This window comes from Elephantulus edwardii, unplaced genomic scaffold (assembly GCF_000299155.1).
Source record: "Elephantulus edwardii isolate Elephantulus edwardi_28Jun2011 unplaced genomic scaffold, EleEdw1.0 scaffold00051, whole genome shotgun sequence".
Classification (NCBI taxonomy): Eukaryota; Metazoa; Chordata; class Mammalia; order Macroscelidea; family Macroscelididae; genus Elephantulus; species Elephantulus edwardii.
Genome location: NW_006399801.1, coordinates 3,194,172 through 3,221,773, shown reverse-complemented (window position 1 = coordinate 3,221,773; position 27,602 = coordinate 3,194,172).

Below are 27,602 nucleotides of genomic sequence, written 5' to 3'. Positions count from 1 at the left end.
GCACACGACTCGATGGCACATAACAACAACAACAAGCTTATTCTTGTTAACAAACAAGAAAGACACATGTATGCTTCGGTTTTGAACACTCTCACCCTCTCCCTAACTTTCTCTGCCTATTGCAGTGCCCGGCAGCCCTGCACTGGCTACTGCTTGAGGGAGGACCTGGAGTGAGCCTGGAGAAGAAATGGACACATTTTTTTCTTTTTTTTTTACTTGCCAATTTGTGCGTGGTTGGGGTGAGATCTAAGAATGAAGAGTCAGTGGCTCCAATTAACTACCCAAATCCCTAACTCAACCCCCAAACTGACCAGCTACCAACAAGAAAAAAAAAAACCAAACACAACAACCCAAAAAGCAAACAACAACAACAAAAAACCCTATACAAAAAAACCCAAACCCAAAACAAAACTGTGGACAAACTTCTCTAGTATTTCATGGCAAATCTGAGAAATACCAAGCACATCATAATTTCACTCTGTAATAACTAACAGTATTAACCAATTAACGGTTTACTTACAATACCGCTGTGTGCTTCTTGCAGCAAATTTGAAAGAGTGTAAAAAGAAACAGAAGTAAAACTGATTGCTTAAGCATGAAAGTGAGGGGGTTAAGTCTTGAAATGATCCCATACCAAAAGGAAGCTTCAGGTTTCCCATCCTAGCTTTCCTAATTTGGGGAATGTCTCTGTGGCTGGGAGTCATTGCAAGGATATTTATAAGAACACATTAAAAAAAAAAAAAAGAACACATTAAAACATCTCTTCAATCTTTATAAATTTGCCTAATTTCTCTAAGAGTCCCCATCCAAATTGTGTCTTATTAAGTCAAGACTGTTTCAAGGGAACACAGGTCAGTAAACAAGAAGATGCATTTAGAGGCAAAACCATCCGTGGCTCATAGGCCTCAGTTTTGTGAAGGAGATAAACACAAAACAAACAAGGGGATGAGACACCATATGTAATCCACGTAAAGAAGGGAAAGAAGCAGAATTTGAAATCATGGTTCTTTGAACCCCAAGGTTTTTTAATTGGGTGACTGCATGATGGCTGTGACTTGTGTCTCGGTTTTCAGCTCAGAGAAATGGCCACACATGGAAGTTATAGGATCCTCCGTCCCTGGCTGGGCACGCCTCCTATGTCCCAGTGGGTCTTCCTCATGCCCTGGAATTGATGAACCACACAGAGAAATCAGACCCTCAGTTCGATCCTAGAGGGAAGCATATGAGATGTATACTGCCATGTCAGGGGCGGAGAAGCCCCTCCGTGAGGACTAGAGTACCAGTATAATTCCCCCTACCCCTTTCTCCTCTCCCGTCCCCCTTAGAGAACGGTGGCGAGGTCTCCTTATCTCATAGGAGGCTCGCTATCTGATCTCCCACTGAGACTTTGGCAGACACAGGATCTTACAATCAATTTAATAAGGAAGTGGTGTTCAAAGCGCCAGGATTAGAAGCATAGAATCTCACCTGCAGAACGGTCCTCAATAGTGAGGAATCCTCAGAAATTCTGTCCCAGATAAATATCCAGAAATATCGAGGGGATGATTTCCAAAGAGGTCCAGGGGCCTCTTCGAGTAAGAACTAGAAAGTTCTGAGTCGAATATAAGATTTGGTAGAACATGGCTACAAGAAAGACAACGACACTGGGTAAGAGCATATTGGAAAAACCCCACAAAGGTTTATTAGATGTTCATAACTGACTCTGGACGGGCCAGGAAAGTCTACCCTATCCTTATCTTAAATGTTGTTGTTGTTGTTATGTGCCGTCGGTCTAAACCCTGCTCTATCCTGTGCCGATCACACTGCCTCGACACACCCATATATATGATGTGTGAGTGTGTGTGTGTGTATAATTTTTATTATTTATTTATTTATTTATTTATTTATTTATTTATTTTTCCGTGAGAGTCGAGTTGATGGATTTATGGTGTCCCCTGGAGTTTGCTCTTCCACTATCACCGTTTTCAGATGAGTCTGTTTTCTTGGTGTTGTTTTACCACCATTTCACACCATTGTCTAGAACAGCTCCTGATTCGTTTATTTGTTTAGACTTTCCTTTGCCATTCTCTATCAGTGGAGGGTCAGTGCAAGAGAAGATGACCTTGGATGAGATGGAGTGACACAGTGACTGTGACAATGAAGTCAGGTGTATCAGAGACAGTAAAGTTGGCTCAGGACAGAGCAAGGTTCAGAGCTATTGTTCATAGTGTGGCTATGCCTTGTAATTGACTCGACGGCACAGGGCAACAACAGCAACACCATTATAACAAATTGTGGATGACATTGAAAAGAATGGAAGTCCTAGAATACTGCATTGTGCTTATATGAAATCTGTAAGCTGTTGTCTGAACAGAGCAAGGGAACACTGCATGGTTTAAAATCCAGAAACATGGGCATCAAGGCTGTATCCTTTTCCCATACCTGTTTAATCTCTATGCTGAACAAATCATTGGAGAAGCATCAGGATCAGAGGAAGACTCAATAACCTGTGTTATGCAGATGAAAGCCTTGCTTACTGAAAGTGAGGTGGACTTGAGAGGTTTGCTGTAAAAGATCAAGGGCTATAGCCTTCAGTATGGATTACATCTCAACATCAAGAAAACAAAAATCTTCACCACTGGACCAATAGACAACATCATAATAGATGAAGAAAAGACAGAAATTGTCAATGATCAACAACTCCGATACCAGTAATCAAGAAATCCAAAGGTATGTTATATTGGGAAAGTCTGTAGATCAGGACCTCACCAATGTGCTGAAGAGCAAGGACGCCAGTTTAAATTAATCTTTTAGCAATGGTCTTTTCAATTGTTTGCTAACGACAGTGAATAAAGAATGAAAACTTGTGCCTTTCAGTTGGGTTAGAGAAGGGCACTTAATAGCCCATCGACTGCCAAGAAAACAAACAACTATGTCTTGGAGAGAGTTTAGGTAGGATGCTCCTTTAGAGGAGATATGGTGAAAAGTCATCTCCCATACTTTGGGCATCCTGTTAGGAGGGGCCAGGCCTCAGAGAAAGACATCATGCTTGGGAAATTGGAGGGTCTGCAAATGAGAGAAGACCCTCAATAAGATGGATTGACACAGTGATTGTAACAATGGGCTCTAGATGATGAGTATGGCACCGGATGGGGCAGGGTTCAGATCTGATGTTCACAGAATAATTATGAGTTGTACTTGATGTAGCAGTACCCAACAAGAAGAAGCCCCTCTTGACAGCATGCCCTCAGACATGAGTTGAAGTTTCACCATCTTTACTTGCCTTTAAGGAGCACTCTGTTGCACTTCCTCCAAGACAAATTTATTCTTTCAGCAGTCCATGGGATATTGTGTTGTTGGGGCACCAACAATACAATTAAAAGGCAACAATTCTTTGGTTTTTCTTTATTCATTGTCCAGCTTTCAGATGCATAAGAAGCAATTGAAACCCAAACCAAACCATACACAACAAACCCCCCAAAACCCCATGGCTTGGACCAGGTACATCTTAGTCTTTAAACTAACATTCTAGCACTTTGGAGAAGTCCTTGACATCAGATTTTTCCCAATGCAACACAATGTCTAATTTCTTGACTGCTGTTATCATGGATGTTGATTGTGGATCCAAGTAAAATGAAATCATTAACACCACCAAACTTTTCTCCATCTCTCTCGATGCTGATGCTGCCTATTGGTTCAGGGGAGGGAATTTTTTATTTTTTTATATTGAGGTATAACCATATTGAAGGTTGTAGTCTTTGATTTTCTGCAATAAGTACTTCAAGTCTTCAATTTCTGGAAGCAAGGTTGTGTCATATGCATAATACAGGTTGTTGATGAATTGTCATTCAATTTTAACACCACATTCTTCTTTATATAGTCCAGATTCTCAAATTATTTGTTCAGCACATAGAGTAAATAAATATGGAAAAAGGATACCGCTTTGTGCATACCTTTCTGGATTTTGAACTCTACAATGCTTGTTTGTTCTGCTTGAAAAATTGCTTCTTCGTTTTTGTAGAGGTTTTGTATAAGCACAATTAAGTATTCTGGGATTACAATTATTCTCAATATTAGCCATGATTTGTCATGACTCACACAATCTTTGCACAGTTAATCAAACACATAGAAACATCTTTCAGCTAAGATCCATCTGACATGAGCAATGATATCTTCAGAAACTACCTTGCGCTTCTGTACTTCCCTGCTGATCTACTATCCAGCTATTTTTAATAATCTTCAGTAAGATTTTACTGCAAATGATATTGTCCAATAATTTCCACAATCTATTGGATCACTATTTTTGAGAATGGCAACAAATCTGAGTCTCTTTCAATCAGTTGATCAGGTAGCTGTCTTCCATATTTGTTGGCAGAGACTGGTGAGCATGCCTCAGGTTGCATCTGTTTCCTAAAACACTTCCATTAGTATTCCATCAGTTCCTGGGACTTTATTTTTTGCCAATGCCTTCAGTGCAGTTTGGGCTTTTCCTTTCAGTATTATTGTTTCTTGATCATACGCTACTTTCCTTTTTGGTACAGTGACTGTGAATTTGTTCCATTTTCTTTAGATCCTTTCTGCATCATTCAAGATTTTACCCATAGAATCTTCTAGGTTGCAACTCGAGGCTTAAATTTGTTCTTCAGTTCTTTTAGCTTGAGAACTGCTTAGTGTGTTCTTCGCTTTTGGTTGTCTCATTTCATCTCCTTGCATGTTTCAGTATAATACTTTACTTTGTCTTCTCAAGATTCCTTTTGAGATTGTTTGTTTAGCTCTTACTTCCTCATTCCTTCCCCTTGGGTTTGTTCCTTCCCTCCCTCTCCCCCAGTTCGAGTTTCAGAGTCAATTCTGACACCCATTTTGGTGTCATTCTTTGTAATGACTTTTTGCTTTCCTCGTGGATGATGTCCTTGATGTCATTCCACAATTCATTTGGTCTTTAGTATGCAATGTATCAAATCTATTTCTAACATGGTTTTTAAATTCAGTTGGAATACACTCCAGGTCACATTTGGTTCTCATAGGCTTGCTTTAATGTTCTTGAACTTTATTTTGAACTTGCAAATGAGTAGGTGACTAGCTGACTCTTTCTCAGTCAATCCTTGGCCTGGTTTTGACTGCTGATTCTGAGCTTCTCCAAGGTCTCTTTCTATAGCCAATTTGATATCTGTGTGGCCCATCAGATGAAATCTATGTGTAAAGTAGGAATTTATGGTTTGGGTTTTTTTTAACACAAAGTATTTGGGTGAATAGATAGTTCATGTACAAAATTCTGTGATTCCCAGACTCATTTCTGACACCAAGACCGTATTTTCCAACTCCCAATTCTTCTCCTCCTTTTTGCATTACAGTTACCAGTTATTATTAATCCATCTTGATTTCGCTTGATGCATTTCAGATTGCAAAATTGGTAGATATTCTTAATTTCTTCATCTTTTATTTTTGTAGTTGATATCTATTTGAATAGAGGCTATATTAACAGGACTTCCTTGTATGTGTATGTATAGTATACTATTATTCACAGGATTGGACTTCAGGATGGATCCTGAAATGGTCTTTTTCGACAATGAATGATACACCATTCCTTTTCAAGTTGTCATTTCTAGCACAGTAGGAACATCTGATTAAAAATGGCTAGTATCAGTCCATCTCAACTCACCAATGCCTAAGATGTGAAGCAGTTTAGGCAAGGAAGGAGAACTGCACATTGTCCATGTGTCTGTTCTCTCTCTCAAACCCAAACGAAACCTCTTTTTGTAGAGTCCATCATGACTTATTTCGACTCAAGGTGTTCAGAATAGAACTGTATGCTATATGATTTGCAAGACCATAAACTTTTGAAAATAGATGGCCAGGCCATTCTTTGAGACACTCCTAAGTAGGCTTGAAGTGTTTACTCTTCCTTTACACTCAGGGATTCCATATATGCATGCAAATACACATCAATATGTAAATGTTATTACAAGATATACATTTATGTTCTTGTATGGAATTCCTGAATGTCAATGAACTCTGGTGCCCCAGTGGTAAGAAACCGCGTTGCAATATCAAGGGCAGGCAGTTCGAATCCACTAACTGTTCTGTGGGAGAAGGATGGGCACTCTCCTCCCAGTTGATCACACTGCCTCTGAAAACCCACTGCAGCGTCAGCTATGGGTCTGTTCTGACTCTACTACACGCAACTACTACTACTATGTGTGTGTGTGTGTGTGTGTGTGTGTGTTTATAAACATAAACATTATGTACTGACAATAGTGATACATTATTGCCTATATCTAGCTCTTTGTTTTATTTCAGTGAAAGCTGACGTCTCATTGGCCCATTTAATCTTCAACTTCCTACTTCACACCCTCAAATCTGATCTGATTATGCTTGTAATGCAACCCTATTAACTACTCTATGCCTGGAGCTAGTTGCACAACCCAGAAAAAAACCTTGTAACTTCTCTGTACCTCAGTCTCCTTGCTTTTTAGAAATATAGTAAAAATACTTTATTTACCTTGATAGGTTGCCCATAGTATCAAACAGCTCCCATATACCCTCCATTCTATACTTGGATCTTGAAGCAGAGCTCATAATCAGACGGTTTGCCATGAGAATAGTATCTCTTATCTAAAATGGGGGAAGGGTGCTTTATGCAGACATGGGGAGGGGCAAGTTGAGATGCACAGTCTTCCATGGCTGTCCCCTTCACAGACAAGTGCTCTCAAAGTTAACTCTGGGACTATCTCCTGAGAGGACAGGACCCAAAACCTCAAAAAAGCGGCCTAAGGGGGATCTGAGAAAATTCCTTCTCGGTGGCTTTTTGTCACTGTTGGAAGATACGCCTCAAACTGGGGCTTAGGGGCTTAGTTTTTGTAGACAGTTCCTGCCTGTTCCCTGGGTGTCTGGCGCAGTGGTCCAGCCAGGACTGGGAGCCTTGGCTGTCAAGATTGGGGCCCCCTCACTTCCCCCCGCCCGACCGCTGCACTATCACCGGGGCTCCCGCCTCCTCGCCTCGCTGGCCTCTGCACCTATCAGATTTCCTGTGTGCATAACGCTGCTCCTCCCACCTCTAAATGCCTAGCCAGGGGGAAAGCACCTTCCTCGGTCTGAGCCCGGCTCCTTGGAGGACCAAGCTGCCGGCCTCTGCCTCGCCCCCCTGGGATGCGGTGCTGAATCTGCAGCCGACGTCTCCCCCAGCAGGCCGCCCAGGGATGCCCCGGCGCGCGGTAAGAGCCCCGGGACTGGCGCGCCGAGGGCCGGGGTTGCGGCGCTGAGCGCTCGGGAGGCCGGTGCAGCGTGCAGGGTCCTTGGTCCTGTGCTCGCTCATCACCTCCTAGTGCCTGCTCTGATGGTTACCATCATCTTTCCATTCAGGAAAGGAAAAGAAAACGGCAAGTAGTTACACATTTCATCAGACTTGGTTTTTCATGTAGAAAGTCTCCTCGGTACTCCCCCCACAAACCGAGGAAGTTGTGGACAACGTGCCCAAGTAAGATTAGAAAATTTAAGTGGCAGAGAAACACCTCGCAATTAAACAGAAGAATGCAATGCTTTTTAAGAAAAAAAAAAAAAAAGAAAAGAAATAAAGAAATCAGGACCTAAGTACCTGGCGCAGGCGTCTTTGCGCAGAGTGGGAAGGTGGAGGGGGGCCGCAGGCAAGGTTGTGGAAAAGACATCGTTCGCTAAGGAATGATTGCAGAGGGCTTGACTTTGTGGAAAGAGAGGCGTTTTAGGCTCTTGCTAAATGTATTTTTTCCAGTAATGTGTTACTTATACACGGTGAATATTGTATACAGTGAAAAGCTCTTTTATTTTATTTAGGTACTGTTTTCTGTTTCACTTTTAGGTTTTTGACCATTTGAGGTAAATACAACTTCTAATAATAGAAAACTCTCTTTCCAAACCTGCAGTAATCAGATGTGACATTAATTTTTACTTTCTTTTTATTAGCGTGACAGCTCCCTCCCCTGCCAGTTCATTATGTATGATTTGAATTTACTTCTTGTAAATATTCACATCATCTCTCACCTCTGCCTTTCAGTTGCTATTTGTCCCTTGTTCAGTGAGATCAGAGGAGGAGTAGAATTTAAAGAAGATAGAGATCTGGGCAAGTGTCATATTCCCATGAGGGCTGGGGTAGCTGTTTACAGGCAGGTTATAAGCAGATACGTTCTTAGAATTACATTTGTGGGTTAAAAAAAAAAAGTATGCTCATTATATGTACCCTTACCCCTAAGAAAAATTGTCAGTTAAAAAATGGGGTCTGGTTTTTGTCCCATCATTTATGGTGTTTCCTCTTTAAAGAAGGCACATATAATGTACAAGATCAGTTTCCAAGGGAGCATGGTTAGTATCTTTCTTTCGAAGAATGACAGCCTCTATGAAGGCTTGTCTTTTCTCTCCTTTCATCTTTTCAAGAAATTCTTTTAGTCTGATTATCTCTTATAGTTCCATTGTTAAGGTGAATTCCAAAATAATTAAAGTCTGGTGTGTGCAAGGTGGATTGCCAAGTGAGAGCCTTGAAAAGCTTAGCTCCAGGCGATGCATCTCAGAAAAGAAAACTAATTGACAAGGACGCTGTTGCCTTTGAAAAGGTTCTTCCAGGCACAAGCATCTCATTTTTTGGTTTTTTAAAAGGGGTTTCCAAGTACATCCTTTTAATAAGCAAGAACCACTAATAATGCCTGATTTTATAAGATTCTGTGTAACTTAATTTTTTTTTTTTTTAACTGACCTTCTGTGGCTGGAGAGTCTCTGGGTGGTGCTACAGTTAATATACACTTGGCTGCCATCCCAAAGGTTGATGGCTTGAGTCATCAGAAATATCTTGAAAGAAAAGTTTGGTGATCTCCTTGTGAAAAATCAGCCATCAGAAGCTCTAAATCAACTATCAGAAATCCTGTAGAGCATGGTTCTACTCTGAAGTGGGGTACCCACGAGTGAGCTAACGGCTATCATCTGGTTTCTGTGGCCAAGCTTCTTTACATGGGTGATGTAATCTTTTTAGCAGAGAGCTCCCAAGGTCATCTCCTTTCTTCCTTAGTCAAGCTCCACTGAAGATACTCTAGAACTGAAGACTCAGGCTAGTTGGGACCAATTAATCAATCAAAGGATGTCAGGGTCTCTATCTTGGTTGACTTTGGACTCTGAGCCCAGGTACAGAGCTTTTGTCCTTCTGTGAATGCTTGTCTGTTGAACTGGACTGCTGGTCAAATTTCTACATGATATTCTGCCAATACAAGATCCTGGACAGATGCTGATTTCAATGACCTTGAAAAATTATCTGGCCCCAGCGAACCAGTACCCAAGTGTTTCTGAATACTTAACCCATGCTGTTGGATAGAAATCTACCTTAGTCCTGATCTTGAACTCTCACATCCCACTCTTAGTTATGACTTTCAAACGTCCGGACAGAACATTATATTTCACCCCAGTCTAGATGGGTGCTCATGGGTGACCGAAGTATATAACCTGTAACAATCCTGTGAGCTTGTTGGAGCTTCCTCCTTCACTTCCATTTCCCTTCTCCCCTGGCCTCCAGGATTAGGCCCTGCTGGGTTGAGACTTCTCTAAACCTAGTTCCAAGCTCCTCTCTTTTGGCCTTTTAGAAAAACATGCAGAGTTTTGTTCAGAAGCCCAGTCCAATGGACAGAAGGACAAGGACTGCTGTGGGACAACAGTGCTTAGGCACAGAGCCCTAGGCAAACCCATATTCAGGAAGGAGACGGGAGCTGATGACCTCCTTCAGACAGTATTCCATTGACTTTGGTGGCTGACCTCTCATGGACTTTACAGAGATTATGTTTGCCTCTGAGGGGTGTGAGAGTTAGCTGAGTTATGGCTAAAGAGGTAAAGTTAAGAGGTAGATGAGATGATTTATAGAAACTTGACAATGAATGTGCCTTTCAGTTGAAAACCAGGTACTAAAGATATGAATAAACTGTAGTGATACTCATTTGAAAACCACATAGGCCAGACTTTTTATATTGAAAAGTTTGAGCCTTGTGCTATATCCTCAGCAGAAAACAAAGGGATAAAAGTCACTTGAGATCAGGGTACATAAATAAAATAGCTCATTCACTCATTAATAAATATTCATGTAGCAATGAATTAAAAAAATATTCGTGAAGCAGTAAAGAGCTTAGTCCTGGCGTCAGACTACCTAGATTCAAATCCTTGTTCTCTGTGACTTTGGGAAAGTTACTTCATTTTTCTGTTCCTCATAGTCTCAATTGAAAGGATGAAGAATGTAGAATTAGTATTTCATAAAATGCCCATTGCTATTGAGTTAATTCTAACTCAGACCAACTCTATAGGACAGAGGAGAACTGTTCCATCGAGTTTCCAAGGACACTCTTTACAGAAGCAGACTGTTACACCTTTCTGTGGAGTTGATGATGGGTTTGAATCCCCAACCTTTTGGTTAGCGGCCAAGCCCTTAACCACATTATTATTCATTGTTGTTGGGTATTGCCAAATTAGATTCAACATGAGTTGAACCCATGAGTGACCCACGCACAAGAGAATGGAACATTGCCTGGTGCTTTGCCATCCTCATAATTATTACTGCATTCGAAATTTTTGGTGGCCACTGTGTCACTTCATCTTGTTGAAGATCTTCCTCTCTTTTCACTGAATAACTGCCACCTTCCTCTTCCTGATGTTATGTCTAAAGTACATGAAACTGAATCTGGCTCTTCTTAACTTCTAAGGAGCAGTCTGGTTGTGCTTCTTCAGAGATAGATTTGTTCATTTTTCTGCAGATCATGGTGTCATCAATATTTTTCATAGGCATCAGTGTGATTCATAGACCACAGTGCAAAGGCATCAGTATGAAGTGATTGAAATCTATGGCTTGAATCAGTTGCACTTTAGTCCTCCAAGTAACATTTTTGCTTTCAATCTTGTAGATTAGTCTTCTTTTAAAGCACATTTATATAATGTGATACTTCATTTGATACCATGACTACTGCTTCCATGAGTGTTAATTATGTATCCAATAAAATGCAATCCTTAACAACATCTTTATTTCCTCCATTTTTTACAATGCTACTTATTGATCCAGTTGTGAGGGTTTTTATTTTTTTGATGTTACCCAAGGCTATAAACTTTATCTTTTTTAGTAAGTGCTTCAAGTCCGCTTTGCTTTCAAGAACAAAAACAATAGTATAAATATTAAGTTCTATATTCTATGCTTATTTTAAATCCCTGTCAGCTTATATAATTTACATGATTTATTGAATAAGAAATACTTTCAATCATTGATTATGTCGAGCTGGATACGGTTTTGGAACAATGTCAGGGATATAATAATTGCTAATGTAACTTACAGAACTGATTATTTGCCTGTTATGTACCAAAGGAACCTCTAGTGGTATAGTCTGTAGAGAGTTGCATTGCTAACTCCAAAATTGTACCCCGCTAGTGTTTCAAATCCACCAGTAGCTGTTTTGTTTAAAGATGGACAGTCTCCTCTCCTGTTGTGAATGACAGTCTTGAAAACCTGCTGGAGGTTCAGCTGTGAGTCATTTCTGATTAAATCATAATTAGTGGGTTTTATAATGTGCCGAAAAGTCTCTGGGTGGCATACAAGGTTTGTACTTTGTTACTAACCAAAATATTGGTAGTTTGAGTCAACCCTTGAATATGTTGGAAGGAAATTTTGTTACTCTACTTCTGCAAGGTAGAAACAAACCCCACTAACTGTTGTTGAGTCAGTTCTGAATTATGTGATCCCTCATGTGCAGAGAAAAACTGTGTGCAGTTAGGTTTTCATGGCTGTGACTTTTAGTAGCAGATTGGTAGGTCTTTCTTCTGAGGACTTCTCAGTAGCTTTGAATGGCCAACCTACTAGTTGTAGCCCAGGGCTTCACCATTTTTAATTCTAGCATTCCATGAAAACTTTCTATTCTGTTATACATGTATTATCAAACTCAGAATTTGCTCTAGAGTATTGGGTTTTAATATAGATCATAAGCCCTTGGTTACCAGATTGGATAATAAAATTTTCAATTAAGAATGAAGTATGAAAATGAAACAAAAACCCAAGCCAAAACACAAAGTTAGGTTTGGGTTTTTTTTTTTTTGTTTGTTTGTTTTAAGTTTAATTAAAAAAATAAATCAACAAGAATTTAGTTTTAAAAGTAATTGTAAAAAAAAGTGCCAGAACTCTTTTTGAGCAATAGCAGAGTGGTTGGAACAAGATGGTTCAAGTTAGAGGAGAAACATTTCATTTCTTTGTTGTAACTACTCTCCCTTCTCTCTCCTCTTGGCTTCTGCCTCTTCTCCATCACTGGAGCCTTCCCCTTGATGTTACCCTGTCAGTTAACAGCTCTGAGTATTCAGTTCCTCACACCTAGTTTCCCAGGGTGTTTGACTTGCGATGTATTTCCTGAACCTCAATAATTCCCTTCTTAGTCTCTTTCCATCTCCTTGTTGTGCCATGTTCTCATTCTTGTTTGCTGAGTTTGCGTTATCTAGAATTTCTTTTAGCAGTAAATTGTTTATTGTGAAGACTTTTTTTCCATCTCAGGGAGTGTTTTTTCCTTCCAACCTGACTTCCTTTGACCTTGACACTTCCCCTTACTCTGCTTCACTCCTTTTCTCTTTCCTTTCCCTTCTTCATTGTAGTTTTGATGTATACTTGCTTTAGTGCTTCTTTTAATGTTTCTTGTTGTTAATGCACCATTGAGTCACCTGTGATTCATAGGGACCCTGTGTACAATAGCTCTGAACCCTGAACTCTGCCCTATCCTGAGCCAGTGTCACTGTCTCTGACACCCCTCCCCTCATTACTCCAGTGACTGATCCATCTTATCTGGGATCTTCCTCTCCTGCATTGTCCCTCCCTTCACCCTTTCCAGTATGGTGTCCTTCTCCAAGGACTGGTGCTCCTGGCCTTATGCCCAAAGTATGTGAGGCAGAGTTTTAGAATCCTTGCCTCCAACCTAAGCGTATGTAATAATGGCAGGTTTAAGCTGTGCCTGCAAATATATTTTGAGTCAATTATGCTTGATTGCTTCTCTTCTATATGATAGATGTTTCCTCCTTAGAACTTTAGTTTGTGTACACAATGCTCTAGTTTACCTACTTTTGTATTATCTAAGGATATGAAGAAGGGAAAGATGCAACTGAATTGTAGAGAATTATGATTGATAGATTGATAACTATCTTCCCAGCTCCCTGTAATCTTTAAGGTACACTCAGATTTCAGATAGAATCAGGAAGGGAGTGCATCAGGGATGCGTCCTGTCTCCATACCCTTTCAATCTATATACAGAATAGATCATTCGGGAGGCAGGGATTTATGAGGAGGAACATGGTTATTAGGATTGGAGAAAGACTCATCAACAACCTGCGTTACACAAATGAGTTTGATTTTTGTTGTGCTTTGATGTTTTTGCTTTGTGTGTCTGAGACAGTAAGTTTGGCTCAGCAGAGAGCAGGGTTCAGATCTGTTGTACAAAGGGTCACTATGAGTCGCAGGCGACTTTACGGTACATAGCAGCAACAACAGAACAATTAGTCTTAATGTGCTTAGCATTCCCCTCCTTTTATTGTACATAGAATTTTAGGTTTATTTGCAAAGTTTAATCTAAAAATGTGTATGTATTCTGAATTAACCAAAAGATCAGTGGTTTAAACCCATCAATTGCTCTGTGAGAGAAATATGTGGCAAACTGCATCCATAAAGATTACAAACGTGGGGCATTGTGCCCTGTTCTGCAAGATCAGTATTAGTTAGACTTGATGGCACACAGTCAGAACACATTTTTGGGTTTTGAATTCTATTTTGCCACTGATACATTTTACCTATTTCTATCCAAATTTGTTATTGTTTTAATTTCTGTATTTTTTAAAAAATTTATTATTAATTTCAGTAAAAATTTACAGAGATTTTGGATTTCCATTAATTCATTGTTGCACTTTCCCCCCCTCCCAGTCCTCCCTCCTAGTACACTACCCTCTTGTAAAAGTAGAACAAAAATTCTTTCATTGTTTTACAAACCCTCCCCCAGGTCTACTCCACTATGTAGCCTTCACTCTAGACTCCTGTCATGACAAAAATACCTAATCACATATCCCTTTTAAACAGTTTTCTCCCTCATCTGTTTCGATGCAGTATACATTATTGAACCCATCTTTCTCAGTCGCCCCCCCCAACCCCGATGTCAGTCCTGTTTTACAACAGTGGCACCATGCAGTATTTGTCCTTTTGTGACTGAGATACTTCACTCCATATAATGTCCTCCAGGATCACCCATTTTGAATAATATTGCATAAATTCCTTGTTTTTCAATTCAGTATAGTATTCCATTGTGTGAATATACCACAGCTTCTCTATCCATTCATTTGGTGATGGGCACTTAGGTTGTTTCCAACTTCTTGCTATTGTGAACAAAGTCGCAATAACCATGGGTGTGCATATATCTGCTTGGATGTCATTTATGGTCTCTTTGGGGTATATTCCCAGTAGTGGAATTGCTGGGTCAAATGGTATCTCTATTTGTAACTTTCTGAGAAAGCGCCATAGAGCCTTTCATAGTGGTTGCACCATTTTACACTTTCACCAACAGTGAATAAGGGTTCCAGTTTCTCCACAACCTCACCAGCATTTGTTGCTGTCTGTTTTGTTAAATTTTGCTATTCTCACTGGGGTGAGATGATATCTCATAGTTGTTTTGATTTGCATCTCTCTTAGAGTTAGGGATTTTGAACATTTCTTCATGTGCTTTTTAGCCATCTGAAGTGTCTATTCATATCCTGTGCCCATATCAAGTGAAGTGTCTATTCATATCCTGTGCCCATTTTTCTATTGCATTATTTACCTTTATCTTGTTGTGGTGCTCAAGTATTTTATAAATTCTGGATATAAGTCCCTTATCTGATATTTCATTACCAAATATTTTTTCCCAGTCTGTGGCTTCCCTTTTTACCTTGTTGGAGAAGCTTTTGGATGTGCATAGGGATTTGATTCTTATAAGATCCTATTTATCTATTTTATTTTCTCCTGGTTGTAGGACTTTTTGTCTTTATAATAAGATTTACTTTAGTAAGTAAATTTCCTTAGCTTATTTTAGCCATTTCTCCATATCTTTTAGTTATAGGTTAAAACGAGATCTTTACGATGTTTCATCTATATTTGAACATTTTTTTTAGTCACCTACAAATATAGATTATCAGGTTTTGTCTTATGATTTGAGATTGTGTTACTAGAGACAGACAGGTTATCTACAACCTTGTGAGACATTTCCTTGATAAAATTTTCTCTTTATGTCTACAATTCACTGGTTTTGTTTCTCTAGAAAACTCACCCTAAGACAAATATAATATGAGAAACTGCTGCATCATACTGATTCTTTTTGACGTGAATTTGCTTTGGTCTTACATTAATAGCTTTCTACCAGCGTTGTAATTTTCCCTTGGTATTTGCAGATAAATCTTTTCCCAGCTATTTTTGTACCTTTACTTTGGGTATGTCATTTATAAGCAGCAAATAAATAGATTCTTCCCCATAAAAACCTAAAACAAGTCAACAAACCAAACAAACAGGAAACAAATCCATTGCCCTAATTAATACAGATTCAGTACAATCCTACAGGACAGAATAAGACTGCCTCATAGGGTCTCCAAAGCTGCTGTCTTTATAGAAGCCACATCCTTTACGAAGGTTTATCTAGTGGGCTCAGACTGGCTGACCTTTGACTTGGAGCCAATCTTTCTTATCGCATTGCCACCAGGAACTCTATGGTAGAAAAATGAGACATTTGAGAAATATGATTCTGTGTGGTTAAAGTATTGGATGCTAACCAGAAAGTGAGTGGTTTGAATCCACTAGCTACTCTATGAAAGAATGGTGAAGCAGTCAACTTAATAAGGTCTTGGAAACTGGATGGGGGCATTTTAACTCTGCCTTGTGAGGTCACCTTGACAACTGTGTTTTTTTTCTGTATCTAAGTTTAATCTGTATATGTGAGTGATTTCGGTGATATTTGAACTTAGTTCTGATACCTCCTTATGTACTTTCTCTTTAACAGCATTTTGTCTTTAGATCTATTTTCTTTTCTTTTGGTCTTCTTGTTAGATTGATAGTTTTCTGTACTCTCCTTTTTACTTCCTGTGCTGGTTTGCAAGCTATAGAAATGATTTCTGTTCTTTTCATTGTTGTTGCTGTTATGTGCCATCGAGTCGCTTGCGACTCATAGTGACCCTATGTACAAGAGCTCTAAATGCTGTTCTGTGCTGTGCCAACCTGGCCATCTCAAACACACTTATTCCCACCGCTCCAGTCACAGAATCGATCCATCTCACCAAAGGTCTTCCTCTCCTTCGCCGCCCCTCCACTCTGCCAAACATGATGTCCCTCTCCAAGGACCAGTCCCTCCTTGCAACATGCCCAAAATATGTCAGACGAAGCTTCAGAATCCTTGACTCCAGGGAACACTCTGGCTTCACCCTCTCCAGGACAAAACTGTTTGTTCTCCTAGCAGTCCATGGTATATTCAACACTCTTCTCCAGCACCACAGCTCAAAGGCATCAATCCTCTTTCTATCAACCCTATTCACTGTCCAACTCTCTGATGCATAGCACATAATTGTGAAGACTATAGCCCGGATCAGGCGCACCTTAGTCTCCAGCCTTATGTCATTGCTCTTCAGTACTCTTGAGAGGTCCCTCACAGTCGACTTTCCCAATGCAATTCGTTAGATATTTTAACCACATGTAGCCTACAGTTTTTTGGTATTTCTCTCAACTTTCCTGTGATAATAAGGATATTATGATCTTACCTCAATAATTTAACAACCTCCTTTCTTCATTTTGTTGCTATGTTGTTGTCTTTTTTACCATGAGGACTCATCTTCAACTTTAGAGTTTGTATTTTTTACCATGCTGATTAGTTAGAGTCATTGGTGGTTCCAGGGCAGAATTCTCACCTTCTATGTGGGTGGGACACTTGGTTCCTATACCCAGCCAAAGTACCTTATACGCAGTCACCACCTCTCTGTCAGTAGAGACTTCTTGTTCTGCTACTATACTGAACAAGTTTTAGTGGAGCTTCCAGGATAAGATGGACTTGGAAGAAAGGTATTACTCTCTACTTCCAAAGATCAGTCAAATAAGAGCCTTATAGAGCACACTGGCAAAAATGCTGTTGTTGGGTGCCATTGAATTAGAACTGACCCACAGCTGGCTCTTTAGTGGGTTTCCAGAGACAATAAGTTACATGAGAGGAGAGATTGCCCATCTTTCTCCCACAGAGCAGCTGATGGATTTGAACTGTGTGACTTTGGAATTCCAGCCTGTTTCTTATCACTAGGCTACTGGTGCAAATAGGTTGCCTTAAATTCTTGGTGGACTTGATAGTAGGTAACAACAAGATCATGCTGAATATTTAAAGTATTGTTTTTATATACTCATCTTCAATTTTGGAGAATTGTCAGCTGATTAACATAGTATGTTCTGTGATCATCTTTCCATTCTCTTTTTTCCAGGAACTCTTATTAGAGAAAGAAGACTCTGTTAGCTTTTCCATGGCATCAGTCTTTCTGATAAATCTTGGTTATTGTTGGAAATCTCTGTGGAAATATAAGGATTCTCTTTTTCTACCTGGGTCTTCCTTGTCTTTGAGAAGCATACAAGACAATCCTGGAGATTTTATCTCATTTTAACTACAGAGAATAAATTTCCTTTGATTTCTCACTCCTGCTTCATCTGTGACATGAGAAGGGAGCCTGCTAGTTCATTTGGTGAGGTGTTAAGACTCAAGATGAAAAGAAACAGTTGCAGATATACATTAATAACTGGTATGTGGAATACACAAATTATGAATTTAGGAAAACTGGAAATGGTAAAAAGGAAATGGAATGCTTGCAGATTGAGATCCTAGGAAATAATGGACTGAAATGGACTGTTAACTAGTCATTTTGGATTAGGATATCATACAATCAACTGTGCTAGAAATAACAAATTGAAGAACAGTGACATCACAGTCATTGTCCAAAGAAAATGTCAATATCTATCCTAAAGTATAACGTAGCACTTGAAGGATGCTATTCATATGTCTACATAGACGAGTTAATATTATTAATCAAATTTGCACACTATCCACTAATGCCAAAGGTGAATAATTTTAAGTTTTTAATAACTTCTGTATTTTGAAATTTGTTAGACACGCAATTAAGATGATAATTACTATGATTAAAATGTGAAAGTTAGAAAAAAAAGAAGGATCGGTAGTTGGAAAATACAGACAGACATAGCATAAAAGAATCTTGTGAGACCAATGACCTATTCATTAGAAATACCTTTTTTGTTTTTCTTTTTTAAATTATTATTAATTTTAATGAAAACTTACAGAGACTTTGGATTTCCATTCATTCATTATTGGACTTTTCTCTCTGCCCAACCTCCCCCCACTTTGCTCTTCTCTTTGAAATGTAAAAGAAAAATTCTTTCATTGTTATACAATGCCTCCCCCCAAGTCCACTCCACTATACAACCTTTGTTCTGGAAAATATGACCATTTTAATAAGACTTGTTCAGTGCTCTGTTATGGTATGGGCAAAACCCAAAGGAATGAGATTTTTATGGTCCAGTCTCTCAGTTTGGTGTTTTTAAAATGTCACATTTATTATTATTATTATTAATTTAAATTAAAGTTGGAAATACCTTTTTCAATAGCATAAACATTGTATATACATGTTGTGCAACCAGAGTGCTCTTAGAGATACAGATGATGACACTTGTCTCACGTACTTTGGGTATATTGTTAGCAAGAGCCCGTCTTTGGGACAAGACATCACACCTGGACAGATGGAGCGACAACAAAAAGAGAAAAACCCTGAACAAGATGGACCAACATGCTGACGTAACAATGGGCTCTAGTGTATCAGACATGCTGACGATGATACAGGACAGGGCAAGGTTCCAATCTGTTGTTCATAGAGTCACTATGAATCCTAATCCACTCCACAGCACCTCTCATCAACACCAGCAACTTACACGTGGTGGTGGTTAGACACACTGGAATCACCTCCAGCTCATGGGTGATACTGGCAAGAATTCTGCATCAGCTCATTAATTTACCTAATCAATAAGTATTTATGTCCTGTGCAAGGTTTTGTTTTTTTTCCCCATTTTTTTTAAAATTTTTATTGTATTATTTTTATGTGTACCATCAAATCAGATCTGACAGGTACAAGAGGAGATTGCCCCCTCCTTCTCCAGAAAAGCATCTGGTGGATTTGAACTGTGTACCTCTGGGATTGCAGTGCAGCGTCTTGCCACTAGGCCACCAGAGCTCCCTCTTGTGCAATGTTTTGAACAATGGTTTTGGAAGATTTGCCTGATTTTGATGCTGTTATTGGTCACTAACTCGCTTTGGGACCTGGGGGCAAGTGAATTCACTCAGGGATATCTCATCAGTTAAAAGAGATTAGTACTCACCTTGCAGTGATGTGAGATTTAAAGGAGAACCCAATCACATGCACAGTGCTCACACTGCTAGCTGACCCAAGTCAGTATTAGTGTTATCGATTACTTTATGTAGAGAAATTCTGGGCTTCTTTGCACTGGTGCACATTATATATAGCAACACCTATCTGTGTTGCTAAGTCAGTGGAGGCATGGGTGCTGCTTAGTGCTGAACAGTTTTCAGTGGAGCTTACAAACTAAGAAAGACTAGCAAGAAAGAAAGGTCTATAGCACTACATCTGGAAAACTCAAACTATCAAATCAGAACTCATAGCTGACCCTCCAGCAGGTTTCTGAGACTTTAAATGACAAGGGAGGGAGTTGACCATCTTTCTCCATTTCAGCTGCTGGTGGTTCTGAACCATTATAAAGAAGTGGGCTTTGAGTTAGTTCACTGTTCTCTATGGACTAGGCAGTCAGAGTTCTGTTTCTGGAAAGTCCTATAGATTAGAAATGTCCTGACCTCAACTGATCTTGGGGATGATGCAAGGCCAGGCATAATTTCTTTCCATTGCATACTAAATTGTTAGGAATCCTGTACCAACTCAATGACAGCTAACAGCAGCAACACTATTGGGGCACTAATTCAATTTTTCTCTTAAGCATCTGTCTGATCTTTTCCATCTCAGGTTCCCCCCGCCTCCATTTTGCCCCTGGTTTTTACAGTGCAGTTTTTTTTTGTCCCCCCACAGTGCAGTCTTTTCCTCTTGTTTACTTTGTTTGTAGACTTTGTCTCACTCTTACCACCTCATAGATCTTTATACAGACATATTATAACTAGTTAGCCTCTTGACATTTTCAGTAGGATGTTTCTTACAGCGTGGAATTGTCCATGAGGACGTAGTTTCTGGAAGTAATCCCTCCCCATATCCCATCATTCGATTTCCCCCTCACCAACTTGTACACAGATATGTCACTTTGACCGCAGAATGGAAACTTTAACTTTCCATTGTTGTTGTTAAGTCAAGCACAACTCAGCAACTCTATGAGCAAAAGACCTATGTCCTAACTATCATCGTTTCTCAAGTTCATAGAGTTTCTGGAGGCATGTGGTTTAGGAAGTAGATGCCACTCCTGCTTCATTACAGACTTTAAATTGCATTATTTTGAAGAAGGAATCACACTGTCACCCTTGGCAGTAGACCTAATGGGAACATCAAGGGGTTACATTCTGAGCAGATGTAAAAAGGGATGCAGGACTTTATTAATCAAATAAGCAAAACCCACAGAAGTCTTTGGAATGGTCTGGAACTTTCTAGAAGTCTTTGGAATGGTCTAGACTATTCTAGAAGTCTTTGGAATGATCTCAGCACCTTCTGTTGTAAGACTTTATCCTACTCTTAATGCACATTTTTCTGCTATTTGCAAACCTCTAGAGAGTCTAGTCTTTTCTGCATTTGCCCTTTTCATTGTTACCTAATGTGTACTTGGTAAGTATTTATTTACTGATTGTTGTTGGTTTCCTAAGAGTGGATTGGGCTAATTGAGAATTCATACATTTGCAGATGCAGAATTAACGAAAATACCTGCTATGATTATCATGTAGGAGACAGTAAATAGAAGCTTCCAAAAGGAAACGACACTTGTGTTTTCACAAAAATGGTAAGAAGTATTTGGTATTTTATTATTTTATAAGTTTTCAAGGAAATAGAGTCTTTAAGTTGTATGTTTTCAGAGTGTCACAGCTAGTAAGTGTTATTTTATGTTTTCTCTTTGTTAATGGACTCCATTTAATTTCTGCAGTTTGGTTTCAGAGGAATCTCTAGGGGCCAAGAAGAGAGTTGGGAAATTACCGAGATATTTGAATTTTTCCTTTGAGAATGTTGATTTTAAGCCATGGACAGGCTTCAGCCTAACTGCCCTGATTAAAGGCACATACCACTATCAGTTGCCATTGCATTGAATCTGACTCATGGTTGACCCATATATGTCAGAATAGAGCTATTATTCATGTTGTTGTTGTCATGTACCGTTGAGTCAGAACCAACTCATCGCTGACCTTTTGACAGGTTTTCAGAGGCAATTAATCATATGGGAGGAGATTGCCCATCCTTCTTCCATGGAGCAGCTGGTGGACTTGTACAGTGTCTTTGGGATTGCAGTGCAGCTTCTTGCCACTAGGCCACCAGAGCCCCCTTATTATTCATGAGGTTTTAAAATTGCTTTTTGTTTTTATGTGCCATCAAGTTGCCTACAACTCATAGCAATCCTGAGTACAACAGTACTAAACCGTGCTGTATCTCTGACACACCTACCCTCATTACTCTGGTCACTGAACCAATCAATCCATTTCATCAAGGGTCGTCCTCTCTTGCGCTGTCCCTACATCCTCCCAAACATGACGTCCCTCTCCAGGGACTGGTTCCACCTTGTAACATGTCCGAAGTATGTCAGACAAAGCTTCAGAATCCTTGCCTCCAAGGAATTACCTGGTCTCACCCACTCTACGATGAACCCGTTTGTTCTCCTAGCAGTCCATAGTATATTCAATACTCTTCTCCAGGAACACAACACAAAGGCATCAATTATTCCTGTCATTCCTTATCATTGTCCAGCTTTCTGATGCAGGTAATTGCAAAGACCATGGCCTGTATCAAGTGCACCTTAGTCTCCAGACTGACATTGTTGCTCCTCAGTACATTGGAGAGGTCTCTGACAGCAGACTTTCTCAATGCAATTTGTCTTTTAATTTTCTGGCTGCTGGTACCAAGAATGTTGATTGTAGAGCCAAGCAAACTAAAGCTGTTAACAATCTCAATCTCAATGCCACAATCCTCCTAATAGAGCCCAGCCACCCATATAATCTTGTTCTGCATATAGATTGAAGAGATATGGAAATAGGATACATTCCTGTCATACACCCTTCCCAATTTTGAACGGTGCAGTGTTTCTTTACTCTGTTCTGATGACTGCCTCCTGGTCCAAGTATAAGTTTCACATAAGCATGATCAAGTGTTCTGAGATTCCCATTCTTCTCAGACATGGAAGTCAGAAGAAACTCTGAACATTGTACTAAAGCACTAAGAAACCAAAGCAAAGGGAAGAAATCAAGATATTAAGGAAGATTTCAAAGGGCACCATGGAAAGACAAAATAAAGTATTAAAATGAAATGTGCAAAGAGCTGGAGTCAGAAAATCAAAGGGGCTAAACTTGCTCAGCATTTCTTAAGCTAAAAGAACTGAAGAACAAATTCATACCTTGAGTTGCAGCGCTTAAAGATGCTTTGGGAAGAATATTAAATGATCCAGGAAGCATTAAAAGGAAATGGAAAGAGTATACAGAGTCATTGTACTGAAAGGAATTGGCGCACACAGAAGAATTTCATGAAACAACATATGAACAAGAGCCTATGGTGATGAAGAAAGAAGTTCAAGTTGCTTTGAAAGAATTGACAAAAACCAAAGCCCCAGGAATTGACTGCATACCAATTGACATATTTCAACAAACGCTGCCCTGGATGTGCTCACCAAGTTGTGCCAAGAAATATGGAGGACAGCAAACTGGCCAACTGACTGGAAGAGATCTATAGTTGTTCCCATTCCAAAGAAAGGTGACCTGACAGAATGTGGAAATTATTGACCAATATAATTAATATCACATTCAAGCAAGATTCTGCTGAAAATTATCCAAAAACTACTAGAACAGCACATCAATACAGAACTGCCAGAAGTGAAGAGTGGGTTAAGAAGAGGCCATGGTACTAGGGATATTATAGCTAATGTTAGGTGGATCTTGGTTGAAAGCATAGAGTACAAGAGGAATGTCTATCTGTGTTTCATTGACTGTGCAAAGGTATTTGACTGTGTGGATCACAGCAAACTGTGGCTAACTCTAATTTTTAATTTCATTGTTATATTTTCCCTGGAAATTTGCACAGCAAATTAGCTTCCCATTTAACCACTTTTATTTAGTGCTATTGGTTATATTTTTCACCTTGAATCAGCTTTCTCAGTTTTTCTGTTTTGGTAACTCTTTTTCGGGACTTCAATATCCCTGGCCCATCCCTTCTCTTCTTTGCTATTGAATAAACGTTGACCATTTGGATTTATACAGATTAATTTTTTTTTAAAAAAGGACAATAGTACTTACAAATGACACTGCTCATTTGTTGAATCATTTTTCTAAAAGATAGCCTCATGGAATATTTTTGGAGGAAGGTGTAAAGAATATCCAACGTAATAGTTTCATGGAGTTTTCCATTTCAACTGGTTAAGTAAGTCTGGCCTTTTGTAAAACTTTGAATTTTATTCTTTATTTTGCTCTCATTCTGTCAGGACTCATCTATTGTGTTCCTGATCAGAATGGTCAGTACTGGTAACTGAGCAGTTCAAGTATACTATTAATTTTTTTTTAGTAGTTTATTTTCTTTTTTTCCCCATTGGCATGCTTTTACTGTTTTTTTTTTTTTTAAATTAATTTTTATGAAAGTTTACAGAGATTTAAGGTTTCCATTCACTGATTGTTGTACTTTTCTCCCTATCCACCCCCTTCCCCTCAATTTACTCTTCTCTTTAAAAAGTAAAAGAAAAATTCTTTAATTGTTATACAATTCCTCCCTCAAAGTCCACTCCACTGTACAGCCTTCATTCTGGATTCCTGTCATGACAATAATATCTAATCATATATCCCATTTAAGCAGTTTCTCCTTTATCTGTTTCAGTGCAGTATACATTATTTATTCCCTCTTTCTCAGTCTTCCCTTGACCCCGAAGTCAGTCCTGTTTTACAACAGTGGCACTATGCAATATTTGTCCTTTTGGGACTGAGATATGTCACTCAGCATAATGTCCTCCAGGGTCACCTATTTTGTACAATATTTCATGAATTCCTTGGTTTTCAATTCAGCATAGTATTCCATTGTGTGAATATACCAGTGCTTCTCTATCCCTTTATTTGTTAATGGGCACTTAGGTTGTTTCCAACTCTTTGCTATTGTGAACAATGCAGCAATAAACATAGGTGTGCATATATATCTGCTTGGGTGGTGGTAATGGTTTCTTTAGGGTACTAGTTTATTTTCTGAATTTTTGTTTTCATTCTTTTTCTTTGAATTCAGATGAAGAGAGAACAGAAGTTGTATCTTAGTTGACCACTTGCAAACTTTTAAGACCCCAGATGCTACACAATAACTCAAGATATAGATCATAACTTTATGTACTATTTTATGCCAGTTGACCAACTTGTTCATAGGATTATGGCTCTGAACCCTTAGTCCTCTTAACCAATCTCACTAAGTATTTGGTTAATTTTGGAAATGACTGAATTTGTATCTCTTATGTGCCTTATAGTTTATATGAATATTTATGATTATACACACATGTACTTGCACATGGATAAATCCGTATGTGCTCATACGTACACATATCTGTACACTTATAGGGTTACACACACGTACACATATAAGCACATATCAGTTTTTCAGCTGTTACGCAGTTGCATATGTCATTGCATTTATAAAAAAAAAAATCCTTCCCTTTTGCATGTTTCCTAGTTACATAATTTATCTTATTTAGGTTATGCACACTTCACCCATATTTGATGTGATTTTCTCTGTCACTAGAAATAAGAGCTATCTATAAGGATCTGTGAAAAGTTCATGTAGAGTTTAGAAGACATCATTACAACAGGAATATTATTGCAGATGTCAGGTGGTTCTTGGCTAAAAGTAGAGCATACCAGAAAAATAGCCCTTTGTGTTTTGTTGACTATTCAGAGGTATTTGACTATGTGGATCATAACAAATTATGATTAATATTGAGAATGATGGGAATCCTGGAACACTTAATCTATATTTAGATCAAAAAGTTGTTGTTTGAATGGAACAAGGGAACAAACACTACATAGTTTAAAATCAGGAAAGGTGTACGTCAGGGATGTAGTCTTTCTCTATACCTGTTCAATCTATATGAAAAGTAAATAATTTGTGAAACTGGACTTTGTGAAGTAGAATGTGGCATCAAGATTGGAGAAAGACTCATCAGTAACCTTCATTATACGGATAACATGACCTTGCTTGCTGAAAATGAAGAGGACTTCGGTATTTGCTGCACAAGATTAAACACTGAAACCTTCAATACAAATTGCCTTCTCAGCATCAATAGAAAAAAAATCATTGCTACTGAATCAACAGGCAACATCATGATGGATGGAGAAAGGATTGAGACTGTTGAGAACTTCATCTCACTTGGATCCACATCAATACCCTTGGTACCAGCAGTCAGGAGATTAGGAGACGTACTGCATTGGGGCATTGGGCATGCATCTTTGGAGGCAGGTATGATGAGGCTTCACCTCACAAAGATTGTTATCTTGCTAGGAGGGGCTATTCCTTGGTGAAGGACATGATGCTGGGGTGGGTGGAGGGTCGGCAAAGGAGAGAAAGACCCTTAAGTAGATGGATTGACACAGTGAATGCTACAATGGACTCTTGTGTGTCAGGAAGTGTTAGGATGGCACAGATAGAAAAGGATTCAGCTCTTTTGTTCATAGGTTGCTATGAATAGTACTCGACTCAACGGCACCTAACAACAACAACAACAACAACAACAACAACAACAACAACAACAACTGCATTAGACAAATCTGCTCTCAGGGACTTCTCCAAATTATTGAGAAGTAAAGATGTCAGTTTGAGAACTAATATTCATTTGATGCAGGCCATGATGTTTTCAGTCATTTGCTATGCATCTGACAGCTGGACAGTGAGTAAGGATGACAGAAGAATTGAAGTCTTTGAGCTGTGGTATTGGAGAAGAGTGCTCAGTATCCCATGAGCAGCCAAAAGAACAAACAGATAATGTCTTGGAGAAGTGCAGCCAGAGTGCTCCTTGGGGTCAAAGATGTAGAAACTTAGTCTCATATACTTGGCATGTTGCTAGGAGAGGTCATTCCTTGGAGAGGGATATTATGCTTGGGAAAATTGAAGGGCAATGAAAGAGAGGAAGACCCACAACAAGACGGGTACACTCAGTGATTATGGCAATGGGCTTGAGTGTGTCACAGATTGAGGATGGTATGGAATATAGGACAGGATTCAGATACGTTGTTCGTCAGTTGCAGTGAGTCATACTTGACTTGATGACACCTAATAACAGCAGCATGCCCAAAGTATGTAAGTTTTGCCATCCTTGCACCCAAGGAGCACACTAACTGAACATTTTACAAGATATATCTGTCCTTTTGGCAGTTCATGGGATATTCAATACTCCTCTTCAACACTACAACTCAGAGACATCAATTCTTCTTTTTGTCATCCTTGTTCATTGTGCAGTTCTCAAATGCACAGCAAGTGGCAGAAAACAGCATAATTTGAACCAGGCACAACTTAGTCTCCAAACTGACATCATTGTTCCTCACCAATTTGCAGAGGTCCCTGACAGCGGACTTGCCCAATGCAATATGCCTCCTGATCTCCTGACTGCTTATACCAAAAGTGTTAATGTGGATCCAGGTAAGACAAAATCATTGATAATCTCCATTTTCCCCACCCCCATTTGTCATGCTATTGCCTAACAGTCCAATGGTAAGAAATTTTGTTTTCTTGATGTTTTGATGTAATCTGCATTGAAGGCTTTTGTCTTTGATCTTCTACAAGTGTTTCAAGTCTTCCTCACTTTCAGCAAGCAAGATTGTGTCTATCTGCATAACACAGGTTGTTGATGAGTCTTCCTCCAACACTGATGCCACATTCTTCTTTATAAGTGTCCAGCTTCTCAAATTATTTGCTCAGAATACAGATAGAATAAATATGGAGAAAGGATACAATCCTGATGCACACCTTCCCTGATTTTAAAACATGCAGTGTTTCCTAGCTCCTTTCATACAACAGCTTCCTTGTCTAGGTATAGGTTTCATATGAGCACTAAGTGGTTTTGGATTTTCATTCTTTTAAATATTGGCTGTAGTTTGTTATCATTCACATAGTCTAATGCCTTTTCATAGTCGATAAAACACAAATAGACATTCTTTTCAGTTATTCTCTGCTTTCAGCCAACGTTGACAATAACATTGATACGCCTGGTGCCACAGCGTCTTCTAAACACAGCTGGAACTTCTGGAAGTTCTCTGATATTGTACTGCTCTAGCTATTTTGGGTAATCTTCAATAATACTTTGCTTGCATGTGATATTGATTATGTTGTTGTTGTTGTTGTTATGTGCCGTC